Below are 23691 nucleotides of genomic sequence, written 5' to 3'. Positions count from 1 at the left end.
TAGCCTGATGGAATCCGTCCTGACCCTGAGCACGACAGCACTGTAGCTCCCTTTAAACGTTACTATATAAATAGGATCAAGCTTCTTTGTAGGTCCACGACACACTAGACAATTTTTGCGCTCATTGACTCTATACAACAGCTATAGAATAAAGATATTTATCTTCTCATTGCTTGCAGTTTCCTGTGAAGTCGTACAATATTATAACTATGAATATTGGAAGTGCTAACTATGACTCTTTCTCTTATTTACCTTATTTTTTGTAAATTTAAAATAAATATAAATACAATATTTCTAATATTTTTTCTAACTAACTAAACATTATTCTAACCACATTATGCTTATCACCTATTCAAACATTATGTATATTTTATCAACCATATGGATGTTTATAAGAAATTACCAAGTGAGTTTCCGCATGCTCAACAAACCTGTATCAAGTGGATCTTTCTAGTATTTTTTTATTCGGAAGTGGAGTAAAAAGCCTCTGTACGAAACAATTCCTAATATGAGTTTAAGATATTTATTTGAAAATTTATTTTTCTTCGCATTTAAGTAATATATATTTTTTAATATTGGAACTTAACTTCACCTTGTGCTTGATTGTGAGTAAAATAGCGTGTAGTAGCGTGTCAATTGATGCAAGCAACTCACGAACGTGCCTGTTCTCATGTTCAATCTCAACGGGGTCATTCAGACCCACTAAGCTGTTCTTAAAACCATGGCTTTTTAAAAATTTTATACGATAAATTAATTGTGGGATTGCATGTTAAAGAAAGTTTATGGTAATTTCAAAGTAAACAGTAATTCACGTTAATATTTGCGTGGGAAGCTTGCTGAAATTGGTTATAGATGATTCACAGTCAAATGCGGAAAAAACATACATAGCCATGAATTCAACATCATAAAATTCGCTCTATCGGTCTTCAACTGTCGTTGATGTAGCAGATTATTAAAATACCTCAAAGGCCAGAATTAATAACAGCTATAAATTTATTTATTTAAACAACATTCGTTGACTGTGTCTCAATTTAGCAAGGGCTAAGGGAACTATCTGAAGTCTTGTACTAATGTTGACCTTCGGCCTTAAACGTGAATTCCAGGTCGTTTGTACTCACTCTATGACCAATCGTTTACTAGTATAAATTCTGTAATAGCACTCAGTTACAGTTGCGTATAACTTTATTGCTATAGTTTATAAATGATGTGTATGACTTTATTTTGAAAATTGTTCCTACGGCTAGCCGATGTTAGAACTCTTGTTAGCTGATTATAATTTATTCCATAACGGTTTGTTTCTACTATAAAATAATATAATGAAGTATAGAAATTTCTGCGAATATTTATGTTGCTTTTTTTCGTCTCATTATATTCGTCTAGAGTTATTTCTAAATTCACATAAAATAATAATAAAGTGTAATGGTGTTTATAATAAAGATAATATGAGCTCGTTCGTTGCCCTCGAATGCGTCATAACGGTCCATGTTATTCGCGTTATTTTTAATTAATATCCTGTAATTTATTTTATTAATAAATCATGACCATAATTTTAAACTCAGGAACATTAATCCAGTGTAAACTGCTCGATGATGTTTTGTACGCTTCTGAATAATTACTTGCAAATTACCTTAACGTCGTAATGAGATAAAATTACGATCCTTTAATAAAACAATTTTATATGTTATATTAAATATTTTTAATGCATATATATTTTACAAAAATTTTAGTTTTATTAATTTATCCTTAAATCTCTTCTGTTATTTACCAACTAGGTTTTAATCATAAACTTACCAATATTTTCGTAAGCTGAACTAATGACGTACGTTTCAACGCGTTGAAATCTTTTGAACTACATTCAAGAGATTGCTGGTTGTTGTGTTTTTATATTGTGTTGCGATAAATAATTTTCTCATATATAATATTTTTTATAACGGTGATATTATAGCTAAAAATATACATTTTTTAAAAGAATATTTAGCTTTAATAAAACACATGCTAAAACTTAAAGGAAGAGGTGGATGACCGTATTAATTTAATATTAACATTGATTTAATAATTTATTGTACGATATTTTTCTGTACTTTAATATATTGATCTCACGCACGAAAGATGAGAGCTAAATTCGTTTTCTTTTTTTTCCTTTTATAAATTTGACGTGAGCTTGCTGTTGGATTGTAATAAATGGTACAAAGAAGGTGAAGAAACTTAAAAGAAACAATCAACAAAAACATCTTCCTGGAATGGAATGAAACGATGCGAGTCTAAATATAGCGCAATGAGTGTATAGCTTTGAGTGCACTGGAGCCTATCAATCTCACACACGATCGAAGACAGGCCATGGAAGATGCGCAAAAACCTTCGCAATACCAACCCTAACGGTACAACATACACAATCATGTTATAATATATCTGTACGTCTGATAACTATATAAACAGTGATTCCCATTACATTTGATGCGCTTTATAGACTTTATTATTTTATATATGTACGTTATAGAGCTTTAGAGTTGTGGTATCTGTTGTATTTAATGTTTCTAAAAAATCTACCTTATTATTTTATCACTATTATTGTTGAAATACTTTATCAAAATCATCGCGAAAATAGAGCATGTGCAATCTGAAGTCCATTTTATTTTCCCACCTATGAATATGTTAAAATACTAGATAAAAGTCTTAATTATCTTACTACTAGGGAGTGCGGTCCTTACCCAGCCACCGCAACCACTAGAAAATATTTATAGACCAGTTATCGAACAGGACGTACCGGATAAGAATTATTTATTGAAGTAGTGTAAAAATATTATAGTAAACATTAAATAAATAAAATATTTTTACTGGTATCTTTTCAGAGATATAACCTCTTAACATGTCAAACTTACCTGTGTATAGGGACAGTTGGTAAAGGGATCTGAGACAAGTCTGCCTCACGTGATAGTTCAAACAAATTCAACACCCAGTTCATGAACTTTTCACTGGTCGTATATCACAGGCGATGCGGCACAGTCTTTGGGAAGCGCGCGATCAGTTGTCGCGGCCACTCTCGTCAAGACACTGAACTTGCCGCACTGAGTCCCAACGGTTATAACATAACACGTCTGACGTAACCTTAACCTTGCAAGAAGAAGAGGAACTGGCCGCCGAAGGACGGAGAGAGAGAGCGATAAGCCGGGAGAAAGGGAGAGATGGCCGTACCTCGCGGCTTTCTGTCCGTGATACCATCCATCGGCGACACCCGCTTAATTGATCAACGTCCTTCATATTTATACATTATTTACATATAATTTATATACACCAACACTGAATGTGCATCTATAAAAAATATAAACTGTTTTGGTGTGGGAAAACAAGTATTAACTCAGTGTATAGCGTTTTGGGAATAACTCTATTGTCATAGAGTAATATGTTGCTTTCTGTTATGTTTTATAAATTATCTGAAATAAAAAAAAATACATATGTTTTTGTAGTTTGCATATATTTTTAGTGATGTTCTTTTATATTTTTGCCTAATAAAAGGTAGTATATAAATTATATATTTAATTATAAATAAGTAATTAAATTAATATGATTAATTTACGAACAATTCTTAATAGTATTAGATAGTATTATAAAACTGATTATAAGTAAAAAAGTGCAATTATATTGTCGCCATATCCTTATATTATCTTTTACAAGACGAAATTAATGACAATTAAAGTCATAATTGCTCGTTTAATTAGCTCTTGTTTTCTCAAGCGTTTGCTTTTTCCAATGATGCAATCATAATATAAATCCCAATTATAGGTTTATTTTCAATATAATTGACTTTTAAGAAGCCCATTTGTAATAAAATCGAAGAGTATATCATATAATTTTCAAAATACAATTCTAAAAGTAATTTTTCATTACGTGAACCTGTTTTTTTAAACCTCTTTTTCTTTGAAATGTATAAATATCCATAATTTAAATATAGAATATATGTTAATCAAATTAACTTTATAACGGATGTATCAATTAGGAATCGTATTTAAATTAATCGATCCTCTACCTTCAATTAATATTTATTGTTGCCTGCATGTTACCCAAAACGAATTAATCTCTTTAAGCATTTTTTGCCTGTTTGTTTGAATTAATCTGTGAAACGGCTGAGTGGTTTTCGCGAGTAGCATGACCGTTATGCAAAGAGTGATCTGGGCTAATCCAAAAACATTTCAGATGAATTTAAAACTTAAGTAAAAATATGAAAATGCGGTAACTAGTCTAATTCGTGTCAAAATAATAAAATATTTTGAAGTTAAATGAAGTTTCAAGCACCTTACTTAACGATACTGTCTACTATGGATTCTTCATGTAAATCAACTTTAACGATTAATTTTTATTAAGTTCAAACTTTCACAACAATCGGAAAGAATGCCAGCGACCTTAATACTTAGCAATTAATTACGGTATACTGTTTATTGTTATAGGAAGTGATAAGAGAATAAATTCTGCCGATAACTTTTTTTAAATTTAATCCGTTATTAACTTGAAAACTTAATAATAATTTGGTTACAACGTTACCAAAAAAATGTTGTCTTATATATCTTAAGTTTTTAAACTTAGTTTCACTCATGTTTTTGACAGATAAAATGCTTTTTAATTAAATCCAAAACTATCATGCATTTTCAATAGTTTAAGTTGACATCGAAGTTTTTATCTTGAAGGAAGATACTTTACGTAGTTTTTTATGTAACAAATCATTTGGTTTCAAAGATAAGATTAATATTTCTTATTTATCACAATACCAAAATTATCTAAACCGATACCAACGAAACGAACCCAAAAATTTACGAAAAGGATAGATAAATTTGCCAATGTCGTATAAAATGTCTCCTTTTTTTTAGTATGCTTTCACTAAGTTCCTAAGTTAACTAAGGTTTCAACTCTTATTTAAAACGTCATAATTATAAAAGTCTGCATAATTGTCCTTATATTCGTTGCTCTAAATATAATCGGTATTTACCTTAGAAAACACGTTATAGAAAATCTTCTATAACAAAATATTATCTTAGCGAGAGGATCCTTCACTTATGGGTTTTAATAAATTCCTTTAAAAGCCACATTAAAGTAGTTGTTCTACAAGATAATAATGACCATAGTGTATACTTTACATTGAGGTGTCTGTATTAATAATAGTCTGATATGAGTTTGTATCGTAATTCAACATAAAATAATCTGTTACGTCGCTGCCGTATACATTATACTCACTGATTACAGAGTAAACTATTGTATTAGATATCGAACACTATACGATAAAATTCAACCAAACAGATATAACAAATAGTAGCAGCTTTTCAAAAACTTATTTTAATGTCCCATTTAGATACATAGATGTCTTTATATGGCCGTATATTTTTTAAAACCGTGTATATTTTTTTGTTCATTTGGTGTTAATAAAGAACAAGCTCTTAAACGCTGTTTAAATTAGTTATAGTTACTTTTTACTTTATGCCCGTGTGAACCAATTTTAGTCGTTTATATTGAAATATACAACAAAATACAAATGTGCTGTTATTTAAATAAAAAAGAAAAGAAATAAAATATTACTTAAATAATTTCATATTTCGAACATTTGTGAATTTTACTATTTGGGTATCCAATATAGTAAATCATTGCTAAAATTATAATTCTTTTCCTACCTAGAAACCGTGGAATTTCCATTGAATTCAATCTTAATTCTAACCTTTATTTATACTTTTTTAGGCAGCTGTATATTTATTACACACTTCATTTAATATTGAGGCAAGAAATATTTCTTTTTCTAAAAAATAAGGACAATAAAATAATAATAAATTTATAAATTATTACATAAAACTGAATATTTTTGTATTTTTTATATCTCTCTATGTTTTTAAGGCAAAGTGTTCTCGTGGTCGTTGTTGATCCAAAAACTTTCCGATTATGTGAAGAAAAAGTGTGTACTCCAAAAAAACTTCATATAATTTCGTCCACGTAATTCTATACTGGATAATACGTCTGGATAATATAAAAGATCAGTTTGCATTTTTTTTCTCTATCGTTTATTTCGATATTGGCTATCCGATATCAGAGTTGTCTTCGTACTCGTCAATCATGCCCTCGTCATTCCATTTACGTATTTAAAACTGTCAAGTGACTGAGTGATGCGACAGATTTTAACGGATAGAATACTAAAAGTAGAACCAGATAATTCAGAGTGACTCCAGTCAAAGCTGCCACAAAAAAAGTTTAATAAAAAGTAAGATGCCGTGGAGCAAGTGTAATTCAACCTCTTGTTAGGTTATTTCTAAAAGATTCATTCCATATTATCATACCATTCTCGTTATACTTTGCTTTTTATTTACCTTAGTTTTATTAGTTATAATTGAATTATAAATTTTAAGTTTTAATCAGAAACCTTTTACTAAGTACTATAGAAAGTTAAATATGTTAAAATAAAATTAACAAAAACACAATTTGGGAGCACTAAAATGATCTAGATAGTTTTTTAAACGTTTTCTTTGTCTATATTTTTAGGACAACGTCTTTTTCATTGTCATCTCGTAGGATTCCATGATAATAAGTATATTTAGCGTGCGAAGCTCTGTTGCATCTCCCAGCTACTGATTTAAAAAACCGCACGCAACTAGATCTCGACATTACTTAAATTAAAGGCTAAGTTAAATACAGGCTTTTCTTTCTAATTTTCTGTTACTTACTTCCTCTACAATTTCTCAGTTCACACGCTTCATTTTTATTACCATACTATTTTTTATGTTTCTAAATGCCACCATGCTATTTTGGTTGACTTTAATTCCCTTAGTTTCTTAATATCAAATCTGTATTAGGGCCATGCAAGCGTCGTAGGCAATAAAATACAATTTTTATTTTGACATTCTGAAAACGTACACAGTTTTTTGTAGGTATATACAAAAGAAAAAAAATGATATAAATAATAAATATATCATTACCAAAAAAATGGTATAAATACAGTGGTAACTTTAAAAAAAATATTAGTTTCGTTTCAACAATGAATAATGCCCAAATTAATTTCGTAAATTCTTGAACTCATCAATCATGCTTGATCTTAAGGCGTACTAATAATTTGTTTATTTATCATTAACTGACACATCGTATTCATATATGTGCTTCTTGTTTTATTAAATTCTAGAAAATGTACTTAGAACTCAGCTATTTTTATATTAACACTTACAATAAAAATTATCATGTATCTCATCTTATATTTAGCTTGAAGGGACTCATGTAATACTATTCATTATAATACCTATTACTTTACTTTAACATATTTTTATTTTAAACATTCCGAATTGCGTTTGTTATTATAGTGTAAATTTAATAACAAACCGTCACTTGAACTACATCTTCAAACATTAACCACTCAGATATAACAAATATATAATCAGTAATTACATTCCTATCTATATACGTTAAGATAATTGATTTTGTTTCATGCTCTTCTATGACTTGAACGTCTGACACGGAGTGTAGTTAAATATAATTAAGTTAGAAATAATCTTTTACCTTCGTTAGATACGCGTTCATCACACCTTATTGCGTTGTTATTATCGTATCTGTTGGATGGCTCGCTGTATGCGGTTGCAGCTGGTTAATCTTTATTGTTTAAACATATGAGATATGAAAATATGCATCTTAAAATCGACTGAAGAGAGAAAAATAAAGATAAAAATCAGACTATGTTTTGTAAATGGAAAAGTGTACGTATACGAAGTGTGAAGTGTGCATGTACGAAGTATATATTTTTATTTCTTATTTTAACATACTCCTAGTCACTTCAGTCAAGTATTTTGGTTAAAAAGTTGCTCTGTTGAAATATTCAACCATTAATTACATGTGCTCGTTATAAAAATAACAAATTTATTTTATATTTAAAAATGAAAATCTTTAGTTATAATTTATCATATTAAGATACATATTACATCTATACATATAACATCTATATATTATCAAAGTCATTAACAGAAAAGAATTAATATATGATTATATACGTAACACAATACCGCTATTCTTAATGCAATAAAATCTGCTGAGACATTTATCGCATGTATAACATCAAGCACACTATCTTGATTCTACTTCTACTCATTATAACATGTATTATTGTTATTAAAATAACTACAATTTTTTATAGCTGTTTTATAGTTCCTCCTTTTTATTTTTTTATATATTCTCTTCCATACATTTCTCTCGTAAGGTTTAATCTATGAAACTATGCTTAAATAATATAATAAAAAAAGAAACAAAGTAAAAGGTAGGCAAGGGCAAAGCCAAAAAAATTTTGGACTGACTAATTTAAGTAAACGTGATTTTTTTTATAAAATATTCAAAAAATACTTCAATTTGTACGTTGGAATCGTGGTTCCAAGCATTATTCTAATCATTACTAAAGTTTTCATTAGACGATCAGTACGTACTTCGTATACCGCTGAAATAAACCTCTCAACCTAAACTTCACCAATATTTATTAACAGTGAGAAATGACATGTCCCAGAAAAAATTTAATATCATTTACTATATTAACATCGGCGTTCAACGGAATTATGAATGCAAGTATTTTATTAGTACTTTATCTAGCTGACACAATAAGATAGATGCTATTCACTCAAGATATAAAAAATAAAAGCATACACAAAAAATTATGCAAGGTATATAGAGCTTAATGGCCCAGAAGGCATCTGAACAGCTTTAGCATGGTCAATATGCAATTAGAGTTAAACCCTGTCTCTAGCATCCTATTGCTCGTACATTAGATCACATATAGCAAATAAGCCCTACAGCACTAATGCATCTGCGAACATGACTATTCACTTTTGCAATCAGATTGTATTAGTATCGACATGTGTATCATTACAAAAAACTCGCACAGAAATATTTAAACTGAAATTGTTTATTGTTTGTCAAAAACAAAAGAACTTTATCAATACATTTTACGTTTGTCTATTACAAAATATTTACTTAATTTGAATCTTTAACTTACAAATTCGATTATTTAGTAAAAGGGACTTTCAAACAATCTTAAGGACTGATATTTCTTATTATAAAGTAATATTTAAATACACCTAGTAAATCTAATAAAACTAATGTGATGTCTTAAACTTATATTTAAGTTCAAAACAAAAATCTTGAACGGGTTCGAATAATTAAATATTCCTTATTAATTATATATATAAGGACACGACAGAAAGTTTTAACGCATATAATTATATTTAATTTTATATCTTTGGTAGTATTCGTTCTTCCTTAAGGAATCATAATTTAAATTATTGTTGCTATTATACTATACAACCTTTAGGGGTGTTCAGTATCTATAGCAACAGAGCTTATTCTTTTCTTTAAATAAATTGCAATGTTTCTGTATGTTGAATAGTTGCGTGTCTTAAATCTTGAAACTAATTTGATAAACGTTATTATAGGTCATATACGGTTAGGCAAAACCTGAGGCGTATTTGGGGCCAAATCCTAGTCTTGAAGGTCGTACTTATACCAAAAAATGTTAAGGATATTCTATGAATTGTGAAAAGGTGGATATTTCAAAAAAATGACCTATGGGATTTGGGGGTATCTAATAAAGTATCAAGTTTGATTACTATGTTCTCACTCACTGAAAAACAACCTGTAATAGTGTAGTAGCGGTCCTCTGACCAATTTTACGACGCTGTTTTACTATCCAAACTGTTATCAGATTATACCTTCATTTGATGACGATGTTCTAAAAATTTAAATATAATTTATAATTAAAATTACAGTACTCTAGGGCACTGAAGTCCAAAATCTCTCAACTTATCCGCTTGAAAGAAGGGCTCTTAAAAGCCCTAAAAACGTCACGATGTTAATGCATAGGTCATAAATACATACATACATGTCCTAAACCTTAGCTAATATTTAAGTTAGGATTAAACCTCGAAAGTTTTTGTAGCAGACGAAACCACCCTGTGAGTTCGAAGTTGTCCACCGACAGCTGTTTTTCTTGTGTGAATACGTAATTAATGGCTCTTTTTTATTTGTTAATACTTCTTAACAAATGACGAATACCAACCAGTCAGGGAAAGCTCACAGATTCTATGATTCTCACCCGCATACCTAAACGTCAGGTCGACCATCCTCGGTAGTTCTGGAAATTGAAAATACCCACCTCCAACTCAAAGCTCAAAATACTGCCTATCCTCCCCATACTAATGACTACTACGAAAATTATCATCTCAATTATCCAGTTTCAAAAACAGTAAAATGAATACGTGTAGTCTACTTTAATATTTTTTATAGAAAACCATCTAAAACTATATTATGCTTTATTGATAATAATTAAACGTGATCCCAGTTTTTTTCCCATGGCAAATGACCCATTTAAAGATAAAAGGCAACAAAATACTGCACAGTGCTGCAAAATATATACATATATCTTACAAAATAATGGTGCCTCTTAAGTTTTTATGAGAAAAAAATGAACCGATATTACACTAGACACTAACATGCAACTCGCTTTAATCTCAAATTTATAATAGCTATTACATGTAATAAAAATAATGGTATATCCAGCCACTTTATGATCTTTGGCTCTGAGTGTGGAGAGGAATATCAATTTTGTATTAAGTCTCGCAGTTTAAGCAAAAAACTTAATTAAAATGTAAGACATAAAATTATGATCTATAAGGAGACATTTATTTTAGTGAGATGATGTTAAAAAAGAAACAGGAACTAGGGTAATACAGCCAAATATATTTCACGCTCAGCAGTCACTCAAATGTCGCTTTATAAATATTTATTAATAATGCCTTGTTTATATGTAAATATATTTTGGGCACATAACACTCGTTTTTGAGTCAATTTTCATGGTCTTTCTATTCTTGTCCTCATTATTTACTGTCGGACAAATATATAAAAGAAGTTTTGCATGTTTCAAGAATTTCGTTAATAATTATTCTCACTTCTATTACATCTAACGAAGTGGAAAGACTATGTTAATTTTAATGCCGTGTTGCATCGAACTCTCCCGATTATCACGTAAATCGCTAAAGAAATCTAACACAAAATCCTGTTGAAAGTTTTCTTAGTCATCATTGAGGGATACATATCAGTTTTACTTTTTCCTCATCTGTCATGACGACATTCGGCTCACGATTGGGGCCGCGCGTGCTGGCTGACTGGACTTATGAACAAAACTTTTCTCGCCGTCTGTTCTTTGATAAAATATGTAACAATGATAAGTATGCATCACATAAAACTTGATAATGTGACCATAAAAAAGAAAGTGCGTCAAAATTGTTGTGTGTTCTTTTTATTTGTAGTGAAGGAATCCAAAAAGGCTGTCGTAAAAAATAATAAGGTCTATGGAAATGCTGTTTCTCGCCGCTAAATAAAGGTTCTTCATAATAAAATACAGGAAGACAAAGATTACTTTTACGAGCGAAGATCTACAAGAAATTGTCAATTTAAAACATTTTACTGGCACATTGCTCTAAAGTTTAAAATGAAACGGCGGATGTTAACAACCGCTTGCTAACTACCAGAATTAATTAGATGTGTTGTGCACAGAATAATTTCTCATTAAATTAAACATGGGTGACCACTGACCAGGAAGTTTGCGTGGAATTTCAAAGTTTTTTAAATTGAAACCACGAAGTCGAAGATCTGAATTTCACAATCCGATTACATAGGACATCAGCAAGAAAACAAACATAAATATTAATGGAAATCATTAAATGATAATAGCTTAATTGAAATATAAAATTGTCAGACAATAAATAAATTAACTACAACAGTGATCACAATTAGTTATACCTTCTATGAAATGTGAAGCAAATAAAAAGTACTATTTATTAAATAGAATTTATATAAGAAAAAAATAATTATTCAGATAATAGGCGTATTTTAATTTAATACAAATATCACTAAAAATGTTACATTGAGTCGTAAACAACTAACAAGTGCATGGGTATAGATTAGTATCTTTGGAATGTGTGTATATTAAACAATAGGCGTGTTTAAAATGTGTACCACTACGTGTTTCTAGCGTATTATCGGCATCACCATAAGGCACGTGCAGCGCTGTTTTAAATACGAATAAAAGATACCATTTGGTGCTACAAAAGCTTTTGGAACGGTACATGTTTGCAATTGACACGAACACAAGGAATCTACAAACAAACTAATAAGTATAAATTACTATTTAGAAATACAGTTTTCAATAAACCAATTTCATTAATATATATAACTTTCATTTAAACGCGTACTATATCATAGTCATTAGCTTATATAAATCAATTAAATATGGGAGTAACTATATAACTAGAATTAAATTTAATTTTCATCTTCACAGAGTACTCAAAGCTTTATGATAATATATAGAGGTACATGGATATTAGCCATAAAGCTAACTAATAAGAAATTATAATAATATTATAACATTAGACCTATCTGTCTTAATGTACCGCTTTTCATGTAAATATTTTACAGCCATAAGTACTAAAAGGATACAATTTTAATTAACCGAAAAACAAACGAAAATTAAATAGAAACCGTATTTCAAAAATACAACGATTATAGTATTAAACACATTTAAAAACATATTTGTTTAATTCAATTTATTCGTTGACGGTACATTATCAGAATATTTTGCTGTAACGGCACGCCATGTAACTTGTATTAATGTTACCAATTATTTATTTTTGAATAATGTTACGCCTTTATAATTAATTACAAGGCATGGTAGAAATTTACAAATCGTAATTTTGTTAGACATTGAAATTTATAAAATAAAAAAAATACCAAATAAAATGATAATAAAATATATAATAAGAGTTTTTTAGGATTATATTTTTTGTATGTGATAATAACAAGATATGTTCAACTGTCAGAGCCACCATAATGTACCACTTTTAGAACAGGTTAAGTACAACTAAGGATCATTTAACAAGTTTTACCTCATTGCCCCAACAATATTTTTATCTCTATCACCCTAATCGATATAACTTGTTGCGTGTAAAATATTCAATAATATTCCCTCGTATTACGTTATATAAATACTACTTTAATAAAATGTATGTTACCATCAGGTACGTAAATGACTTGGAGTATCATTTATTTCCTCCTTAATAATCCGCCTGTCATTCTGCTTGTCGAAAACGTAAGTATTGAAGTAACACTGTGACATACTTACTGATGTTTTAGAAAGTTTAATGTTAGATGTTTGAATGCGCTTCTTAAGCCAAAGGACATGACAGCTTACTTGCATTTATCCAAACAATGGAACACAATACTGACTAATGAACACTTGTAAATTGTCATTAACAATACTTATATTCCATGCAATATTAAGAATGAAATAAAAATATTTTACAATTTTAACATACATTTAGAATAAGTATATATAAATCAGTCAGCTCGTCGTGTTCGGTTTAATTACCGTATAATGTTAGCGCCCAAGTCACTGCCAGGCGATTTATCACTTGTAAGTAGAGACAATGACTGTTGCAATTCTCACGGTAGCTGGAAGATAATTTCATTTGTTTAAATTTCAAAGACATTTTCCGTACACGCACGCTTTTATTGGAGTAACACTTGCCGTTATTCTTCCACAAACAACATGCTGTGCTGGAAGAATTCACTCAACTTTCCATTTTTCACAACAATTTTCTCTTATATAGTCATGCAAAGAAAATATACTTCGGAAACTGTGATAATAGGGTTTTTAATATCATAATTAAGTAGTTGGTCATGTATTTCATACAAATATGATTTTAATATTTTCTTTGAATGAATTGATTGCAAAAGCACTATTGCGGAGCCAGCTCGCTCACATGATCTAAAAATGATTATTATTATCAAGTGCATCTCTTAGTAGCGGAGATATGCTTCATCTACGCTGCAAGATATCCTATTAAGGAGATATCGACTGGACGACAGGTGATACCACTTATTGCCGTCCGTCAGTCAGTCACGTGATTATAGTTCGTCTGAGCTCTCCTTGCTTCTTTTCATTCCAACGTTTATGGCTTATATTTGAACTTCACCATACAAGGATGATCTGAAACGATACCATTTTAACTCAGAGGCTGACAATGGGAATGCCGTTGACACTAATCCGAGCTCTCTTGAGCTTGACACCAAAATAAAAGAAAGCGTGAAGTATTGCAGGACAAGCGTCAAGTCAGTCTCTTAGGGAGAGAATCCACACTTGACGAAGTTGTATGATAATGTGAAAAATCACAACTGGGCGTCAAAATGTTTTTGCTATTGCCAAACCATAAACTGTAGCACACTTGGTACAAAACAAACTTGATATATAATAAATTGACTAATATTATGATATTATATCTAGGATACGAAATCTGCAATAATCAATAATGATTTAACAAAAACTATCCAAACATTGCTTATATTTTTTTTCATTTTTGTAATTAACTTTTAACTAATTGACTACAACATGTGATAAATATTATTTTTCTATGTCGATAAAAGATATCGTATTATCCTGTTGTTTTATTTTGTTGCTATTTTCATAAGATACGTAATTTGATACAAAAAATGTAACGAGATATAACGTACAATATTTTTACTTGCATTAAAAACTGTTATAGGTTCTAACTATAAATATCATTATTTTATTGCAGACAGACAGCTCGATACAACCTTAGATAACGAAAAGAAAAAGAAATTCCCTTACGGTAATACGGGATGGCTATTTATACTTTATTTTTGTTTAAGAGAAGCCAACATAAAATTACCCCAACAATGTGAAGTTAGATAAAAGAAAATATTATAATTTATAGTGTAGTGGAAACGCGGGCACTTTTTTTCAACTAACCTACATTTACATATGTATGCACATAAATCCATCAGTTCCGTTGTCCGTACATCGTTTAATTACAGAAAACATATCTCGAGTAGAAAAAATACATGTTTAATTTTTATGAGCTCTATGAGATGTGATAAAAATCAAGTAAAATCGAATGTAAATTGAAGGCTTTTCTACTTTTGTTATAACGCACTCTCTTTTTCATAGTTGTCATTTATCGTAAACATATTTTTATATATTTTAATCATTGCTTATTCCGTTAATAAAACGTTAAATTTATTACTTCTTTACATTATAGCTTGTATATTTTTTAAACATTATTTAAACAATTCATTGAAATAAAGGAAATGACTCGAAGACGTCAACCTTTTATAAAGTAAAAAAATTGATAAAACGTAACAAATCCTAAAGACAATTAATTGATCATTATTAATTAAGCATCTAGGAGCTCAAATACAAGTATGTTAGTGTGGTAAATAAGTATACACTATACCTAATTATATTTGAAAGCTATAGGTTCTCTACAATTGTAATAGACTATAAATTTTATTCACCCAGTAATGCGTTATTAATAGAGACGGCTTCTTAGTCAGCATGTGTCAATTATTATACTGTTTATTGTTCTTTTGCTAGACAGCAGTGGAAATCAATCTTAAGAGAACAGCAAGCAAAAACCGCTAACCGAACTTTGCGGCAGATTGCAGAACGTCGACTCATTCATTACTCTTAAGACGTGCGGTTTAGTTATTTAATGAAACGTTACTCCGGCATACTACAACCACATTAAGATCGAGCGCTGATTTAGTATTTTCGAGTATTGTAAACCGTAATTAGAATCGAAAAGCGAAGCGATGCTTGATGTAAATAGTAAAAATATAGGATAGGCGACACGTACAACTAGTGGCAGACGCGAACGAGCGACCACCACTGACGAATGTCATTGGCACGCCGACACCGTTATTCGATCTCGCGTCCGCCAAATTAATTCGCCAATGAATCCGTATAACATTTGATTCCAACATTGATCGACTTAATGAGAAGCTTATTGTTCCGGCGCCCGCGACCGTTACTGCTCAACGTTTTAAGCTCCGTTTTATTTGACAATTTGAATTATAAGATTGTCCTTCAACTGTAATATATACATAAAATGTTTACGATGAAAGTTGTAAAAAAGTTTATTACCTTTGTCTCGAATTGTTAAACGTGGGAGCGATATTTGTCAATATTAAGAGCATTTTACAAACGATTATATGACAGTCCTCATGCTTTTGTTGGTAACCGTAGCGCATTAATCTACTCCGTGTTCGACCACATGCTGCGTCATGTTTAAGAAAATTTGCATGAGTAAGTTAATGAGTTAGTTGTAACATATTTGATAATAAAAATAGAGACAAACAGCTTCTTTTAACATTACTTACTTAAATATTTATTTTTACACAGCAGTTTATTGTCTCCTTTTAAAATTTATAAGCTTTTCTACTTTAGGAAATTATATTTTCGTTTATAAGTAACGTGAACGATTTAATTTTTATTTAATTCTAATAATAAAATTGACTTCAAAACACTCTTCACTCTCTTACAGTTGTACAAAATCCTTCCCAGTGAAAGCCGTTTTAACCTACAATTTCTGGCATTTTACTTGCCTTATATCCTATTTCAATGACATCTTGCAATCCGTAGGACTTGTATATATTTTTATTTCTTTGAGCCTGCCTAAAACTACGTCAGTTCTATTAATACCTTAATCTTAACCTTAATTTTGTAGTTTTAGCTCTAATATGTTACAGGGGCTTTGTAAGTTGGTGACTTTTTAGATTTAGACTTTTCGAATTTTCAGATTGCCACCTCATATCTTTATTTCTTTAACCAACTTATCGGAGAAATGGTATTCAAAACATTTTTTTCAGAATAGTTCCCTAACGACTTAACATAAAAGATTTGTTTGGTTATTTTACAGAACAAAGGTTACTGCATCGAATGTAAGATTTTTTTTCTATCTTAATTTTATCGTTAACTTTTTTGCCTTTTTAGATATTAAGCTTTATATATTCAAAATTAATTTAATTTCTTCCTTAATCAAGTCCAGTAACAGATTTTCGCGTAATTTTATGTGCACACTTAACAATTTCTTGAACTACTGTGTGCAAATTTTGTCCTTAATGAAGGTTCAGAGCCGTGATAAACTTTTATATAAAGTGTTACGGGCATGTTGTTTAAAAATTTCTTCATTATCCAAACTCTGGACGTGTGAAAAAAAAATAAGAAACAAAAAGTTACAATAAACTAGTAATACATTTCATATTTGAATGTTTATTTTAATTTGACTGAACAAATACCTGTTTAAGCGCCACCTAATATATCTATTACACCAACTTTCACGCCATCCATCATATGCCATCCACCTCGCTCGAGGTCAATATCTTTTCGTTAACTCAATCGCACATCAAAACTTCCTTCTGGTCGTGGAATTTTAATCGAACTGATTTATTTAATTTCACCTATTACTTCGATGCTGGCCGATTTAATTTTATTAGATTCAATATTTGCCAATAATAAGTATCCACATGTATTATTTTTTCTTAAACGCACTCGATCCGACGCTCTTAGCCCTGATAGAATGTTATATAAAATGTGGGATGTCGTAAAGCCAATTATAGCTAAATGATATTAATTTATAAATTGAGATTCTCAGATAAGAAACAAACTAGACACGCAGGATGGTGACTGTCAAAGAATGATACATTTGGTTTTGTCATGGAAAATATGACACTATTCACTAGTTAATTGCCACAAATACCATTCAATATCTGTATACTTTTTAACTTCAATAAATTACTTTAGAAATAGAACACTGACCATTAATAAACTTTTATTTTTTATTTATACGCTCCCGTGTGCCGCATAATGTTTTTCATATCTTTTTAAATTATTGGTAAAACATACCGTCCTCTTATGGACTCGTTGAAGGCATATAGATTAGTATACTTATTGTAATGGATTTTTTGTGTTATAAGTTGTCTTTATAGATATTTTTACGAGTAGTTTATACATGACGTACTGTAAATGTTATAGTCTTATCCAGAAAATCATACTTTTTATGGTTTATTGTTTAATTTTTATGTCGTTTTATATAATTTAGTTTTATTGTAATAAAAATTCTATTTATTTCATACGTATTTGGACTATACTTAAATTTTTCGGATGCTTATACGGAGGCCAAATGCAACAATGAATTCTTATGATTAATAGTAGTGTCAAACATAAGTAATGGATGTGATACTCATGGTTTTAATTGATTGGGTACTTATATTGTATAATAATAATTAACAAAAACAAAAAATATACAGTTCGATGAACTATAACTATATTATTAAAACTATATACAAGACTGGCTTAGCCTTTAAATCTGTCAAGGCATCTGATTGGCGTAGCGTTTGACAGGGGTTTATTTAGCCGAAGGGCTGTGTTGCAGTAACTTAGCGGGGTAACGACACGCGGGCGGCCTTGTTTCGTCCTTGCTACCCGATCTATCCCGATCTTTCGTCACTTTCAAACTTGTACAAATCATCCCTCCATCTCTCTTCATCGGTATACCACTACACTACTGCCCCGCGCAGATCTGCTCGGTGATAAATCGTTCCCACCGGGAGCCACTACATTCTGTTTTCTATGTATTATTAGCACACCGACGACCGGTATCATTTTATTTATATCTAAAAGTAAAAAGCCTTTAATAAAGAAAATAAAATTTCTTTATAACGCAATTTATTTTTAAACCGTAAATAAACTATTTTTGTGTTTAATTTTTTTTATACGTATGCACTTTTGATCCTAAGTTTAAAAATAATTTAATAGTTACATTTTTTTTCATGACCAGTGAAACCATTTACCATTTACTACTATATTAAAAAATTATGGCTCAGGATGATTAATAATGTATTTTTAAACCAGTTAATTGAAAATCAAATTTTATGAGATACAATTTTTGTAATATAAAACAGTCGGCTACATGTCGCTCGCTACGATATTGCTTATTTTCACTCTCCTTATAAAGCCCTCATGATTATAAATATAAGCATCAAATAAAAAGGAACCACATATTTTAAGACATAATAAATATTTAGAACTTTTTAAAACTAGACTTAATAACATCAAAACCATATTTAATAGAAAAAACGTTAAAAATATCAGGTAGTTAACAGATTCATTATGTTCATCGTTTTCCAGTTACGTATTTATAAAATGATAGAACATTCAAATTGATTTTATGACTTTTTATGAAAAGAAAGACTGTATAACAACTAAAATATGATAGTCATATTAATTCATTTAACTGGTTTAAAGCCGATCTGTATGTAAAGTTAGAATAGTGGGACTTTAATAGAAAAAAATAAATTTTTAGTAGCTTCATGTTTATCGCGAGGGCTTTGTGGGTTACTTGGTGAGTTCTCGGGGCAGGTTAATGCGTCTATTTACGGCGGTGTTGCATGCCTCGGTGCTGATTATTGGCGCCTCACTGAATAATGAAACACTGGCATAGCCTAATCAATGCAATACTTTTAACGAACCCTTTTTATAACCCAATGTCCCATACAGATAAAATCTCAATAACATTACGCAGAGGACTACGGGCAAATTTACGCAAATAAGTACACAAAATTTATTTTTATTGCAAAAAAGAAGATGCAAATTACCTTATGTTCGATATCTTAGTGTTAGTATTTACTATTAATTAAATTAAGATGACATTGGACTGATACTGTCAATCTCTTATCTCGGGATAATTTATAAAATTCTTTTATTTATTTCGTTGTGATCTCGTCTAGGATCGATTTTTAAAGTATTTTTTTTATTATTTCGCTATTCAATGTCACGAAAGGTGTTCATCCGGCTGTCATCGTGTGACGGATAACCTAATCAGAATGCGAAGTAGGTGCTTCGTCGCATCCGACACAAAGACTCAGTATTAGAAAACAACTTTAACTTCAATACTATTAATGTCTTGTAAAAAAAAAGTAATCGAAAATATTTATAGCGTTCCAACTTAACCGGTTTTCAAGTAGTCAATTACTATTCTTAAATAAACATTGCTTTGCAACTCCAATTCATAAGGCGAAATATTAATTCCGTTCATACATACAATCAATGACATAAATTGTTATTTACTTGTCAGCTAATAAAAATCTCATATAAAATAATAAGTTTTCAGAAAAGTCTTAAACATAATATAAAGAATCGTGAAACCACGTCATTAGCACATATGTAACATATCATTTTAGTGTAATCAATTTATTTTTAAAAAACTCTTTATTCCAAATGTTATAACGAACTCCATTCTCATCTACCTTCGAAACGATAACATCATCACGATCTCAGACATAAAACAAGGGCTTAATAATAAAGTGACTAAAAATATATTTATTTATTGTAAATTATAATATTATGTCGTCTGCGTATTCCAGACTATTAAAGCGGACGATGTTAATTCTTTTTCAATAAAATTCATCAGCATGCTGGTCATAAACACTGTACTTGCGACGTTATGGCGCCTTCTAATTTACTACTGCTCCAAAACTTTGACGTAAATTGGTCAACTCAATTATAAATAAATATAACTTAATTATTAAACAGTTAGGTACAAAATATGTCATTCTAAAATAAACTGCTTCGTAGCAATGTTTGGCAAGTCACTTTAGAATATTGACTAGTCAATGATCAAACTATTACACGTATCTCATTATAAATTGTTAAACGAGAGCTTCAAATCTAAGCCTTCAATTGAAGCGTTTTAAATAAGTCTCAGCATTAAAAAATACTGCAACACTATAAATTTATCAAATAGAAGCTGAACGTACTAATTGGGTAATTGGCGCTTTTATTATGTTCATATGGTATGTTTATTGGTGGCGAAGGCATCGCAAACAGGACCCGCACCGCTTACAGCACAAGGTGGCTCATTCATATAGCCATTCAATACATCAACTGACGCAATTTTTATTTTGTATTCTCAGCCAGCAGTTGGTTTTATAAACTTTATTATAAGTATACTCTTTTGCCTATTTTTTTCTATATTTAGGTTTTATTTTCAACTATTATTCTAAAGGCTGTATCATTACTATCACAAATTGGTTGAATTTGTTGAAGTTACGTTGTACTAAAATAACACATGGTAATATGAAATAGAATTGGATAATTGTCTCTATTGTAATACACCGCTAGACATCCATCAATTTTAGTATGTCCCCAAATATTAATAGTAATAAATTATATGTAATTGAGTTAACTGTTTTAAATTAGAATGAATTGAATACGTACATACATTTGATGTGTTGCGGGACTTGATTTCTATTGAGTGACGGACAACGGCAAAAAATTAATTGGCAGCTCTACTGATATTAATTATGTTATCAAATGTATTGTTTGTTTTGTAGCTTAGAACTGTCTGTAAATAGGTTACTTAAAGTTTTTTAAAATGATTTTTTTTCCTTTCCAAGCGTTACACATGTTAATTGTATTTCATCCGTTCTACAAAATATAATTAGACTTCAATTTAAAATGATATATGTATATCTTTACGATGTTCACAATAATAACTGCTCGTAAACGTGAACATTATTTGAAAAAAAAAAACTTGCAATATTTTTCAAGTTCAAAGAATTAAAGGAACTTTAAATCTTTTTAACTGTAAAACTCGACATGACAATTTAACGGAATCCATAATTGCAAGGTTATTTCTTTTAAAAGGCCACTTCTTTTTAAAATTTTCAGGGATTCCCTATTATTACAGAGCGGTATGATAATCACTTACTTCTCTTAATGTATCTTCAAAATATATAATTTTGACTAAAATTATTAAAAGTAAAACATTATACCTAATTCCGCCGCGTCATCTTTAACGCGTGTAATTTTATTACTATATAATCATCTCATCACCGTATATACTAAAATTAAAAAAAATATATAGATCTATATTTATAAAAAAAATATTTGGAAAATTAAAAAGAAAATGTTTATAGTTCTATAACTTATATATTTTATCACTTTAGTATTCACATTTTATGTATATAAATTAAATTTGTAAAAGACATTGATATTTATATTATATAAGCCGGAGTTTACAATATAATCCTACATTATAGGTATTAAGAAAGATATTTTATCTGTTTGAGGTGCATATTTCTTCTTTTGTCTAACGAGATAGGTGTGTATTCCTTATTTATAGAGATATACGTAGGTTTCTCTGCTTAATTATGTATTGAGTAACGATTTCAAGATCTTATTTATAGAAAAAGGTATGGTCACGTTTTTCTTAATTCTTAGAAGGTGCAATTCTTTCGAATCGCTCTGCATTTATTACCATATCATGACTCCACATACGACGGGAACTCTCGTCTGTCATTAAGAAGCCTAAGCAATAATCTATCGTATATAAATCTCACTAATAGTGGATTATTGAAGGTGTATCTCAGAAAACACTGGAGAAGTGATCCCGCTCTATATCAAAACTTCGTATAATCGAGACGATTATTGACGCTTCATAGGAGGACTTAATTCTACACTAATGTTAAAAATAATGTAAACTTAAGACATACAAGAAAATAATTCAGCGTTCTCGTCTTTTTTTAATAGTTTGTCTAATACATCATTTTTAATATGAATTTTAATTTTTTTTTCACGTCCTTTAAATAACCGTTAAAGAGGAATGTTAATCGTTAAGCTCTATAAAATCAATACGTCAAGAACATCATTCCATTGACAGAAAGTATTCGCCATCGTGCAATTCTATAGTTTTACCGTCTCAAGTCTCGATTTTATTCCTAACTGAGCGTTTTGTCAGATTCCTGCTTGCAAAATAAATTATATCAAATTTTATGTCATCTCTGAAGAATATGTAATGGTTAAATATAAAATAGTATAAAAAAACTGTTAATGTAAAGAAAAAGAATATTGTTTTTAAACAATCTATTCAAGTGCAGGTGAAGTTTCTTCTGAATTGCGTTGTTATATTTGTGGATAGTGGAACTATTTCCCACACTAAATTGCAACAGCAAATGGGTGATATTTTTTAATACATTATGTGTGTTCCATCCATTGCTATTATATTCTACACCATTGCTTTATATGGCCAAATTTCTGCATCCAATACCAAGCTCGTTATTGCAAATTGAACTGCGTGGTTTCTTGTGATTGATATCGAGAAAAATATGTGCCAAGTCGTTAACCTAAAAGTAATGGACTTGTGTGTTTCAAATGTCGATAACCTATCGCCCTGCAGCGGACGTAGCATCGGAAGGTTCGATGGAGATGCGGCAGGCTTTATCGTGTCTAATCAAGTTTGCACGCGGCGCGGTGGCTAAATCATTCGTTTATTGATTTCCGATGTCGCGGTCGTGATCGGGCGCGGGATTCGACGTTAGGCATGACAGCGCAGTTATTGTCGGCTTCAGCCAGCCCTTACCACTACCAGCTCATTCTCCACGATTAAACGCTTGTAATTCTAACAATATAATTCTCTCTGTCTAATTTAATCTGCCCTAAACAACCATACCCGGGGGCTCGTGTTTATTGATTCTGATGAACATCTTTTTCTAGTTTATGACCTTCTCGGAATGTGTTAAATAATTCAGATAAATTTATTTGTCATTGCTATTTATATGTTTATACGAGTTTTAATTTAAAATTATATATCCTTATGAAGTTTAAACCATTGTCTTATGTGTGAAAGAACACTGAGAACATTGTACTCATAAGATTTTATAAACCCATTTATCTTTTTAATTATTAAACCCCTTTATTGTGACGCGTCGTATAAGTTTAAAATTAAATCCTTACTAAAATCTATCAATAAAACTAAAAAACTTAAATTTTAAAGACTGTCTCTTCAA

At 30.1% G+C, this 23691-nt stretch overlaps 2 protein-coding genes across 7 annotated transcripts in view; one reads left to right on the top strand and one right to left on the bottom strand.

Annotated features, from left to right (window-relative positions):
* The window catches only part of LOC116768882 (uncharacterized), a 31676-nt gene extending 28639 nt beyond the window's left edge, over nt 1–3037 (bottom strand). The window contains exon 1 of the mRNA XM_032659748.2: nt 2880–3037. The gene's annotated coding sequence lies outside the window, so the exon portion shown is untranslated. The remainder of the gene's footprint in view (nt 1–2879) is intronic.
* Nucleotides 1–23691, top strand: part of LOC116768883 (autophagy-related protein 16) — a 104259-nt gene that overhangs the window by 43611 nt on the left and 36957 nt on the right. The gene's annotated exons all lie outside the window — the stretch shown is intronic.

The sequence above is a fragment of the Danaus plexippus genome, chromosome 5 (assembly GCF_018135715.1).
Source record: "Danaus plexippus chromosome 5, MEX_DaPlex, whole genome shotgun sequence".
Taxonomy (NCBI): Eukaryota; Metazoa; Arthropoda; class Insecta; order Lepidoptera; family Nymphalidae; genus Danaus; species Danaus plexippus.
The sequence above is the reverse complement of the archived record's forward strand: the minus strand, read 5'-3'. Positions and strand labels throughout refer to the sequence as shown.